Below are 319 nucleotides of genomic sequence, written 5' to 3' on the forward strand. Positions count from 1 at the left end.
AAAAGTTTAAATTACTTTATACAAGTACAATAAACTTTAAAGTTCGATAACTATTTATTTTTATTTTAAATCATGAAAATCGAAGAACTTAATGCATTTTTGCAATCATTTCAAGATGATTTTTTATGTGTCATAAACGAAAAAGAATCATGTGTTGATTCAAATACATACATAATCCGAGCTGGTAATATTGAAGATGTTTTGTCAGCCAAAAAATTTATCAAACTGTTTAGTTCAGCATCAAACACCTCATATATATTGAACTTTGAGTTAAAAGATCCTACAAAGTAAGTAACATCATACAACCAATAAAGTCAGT

The sequence above is a fragment of the Acyrthosiphon pisum genome, unplaced genomic scaffold (genome assembly GCF_005508785.2).
Source record: "Acyrthosiphon pisum isolate AL4f unplaced genomic scaffold, pea_aphid_22Mar2018_4r6ur Scaffold_21547;HRSCAF=24217, whole genome shotgun sequence".
In the NCBI taxonomy this organism is placed as follows: Eukaryota; Metazoa; Arthropoda; class Insecta; order Hemiptera; family Aphididae; genus Acyrthosiphon; species Acyrthosiphon pisum.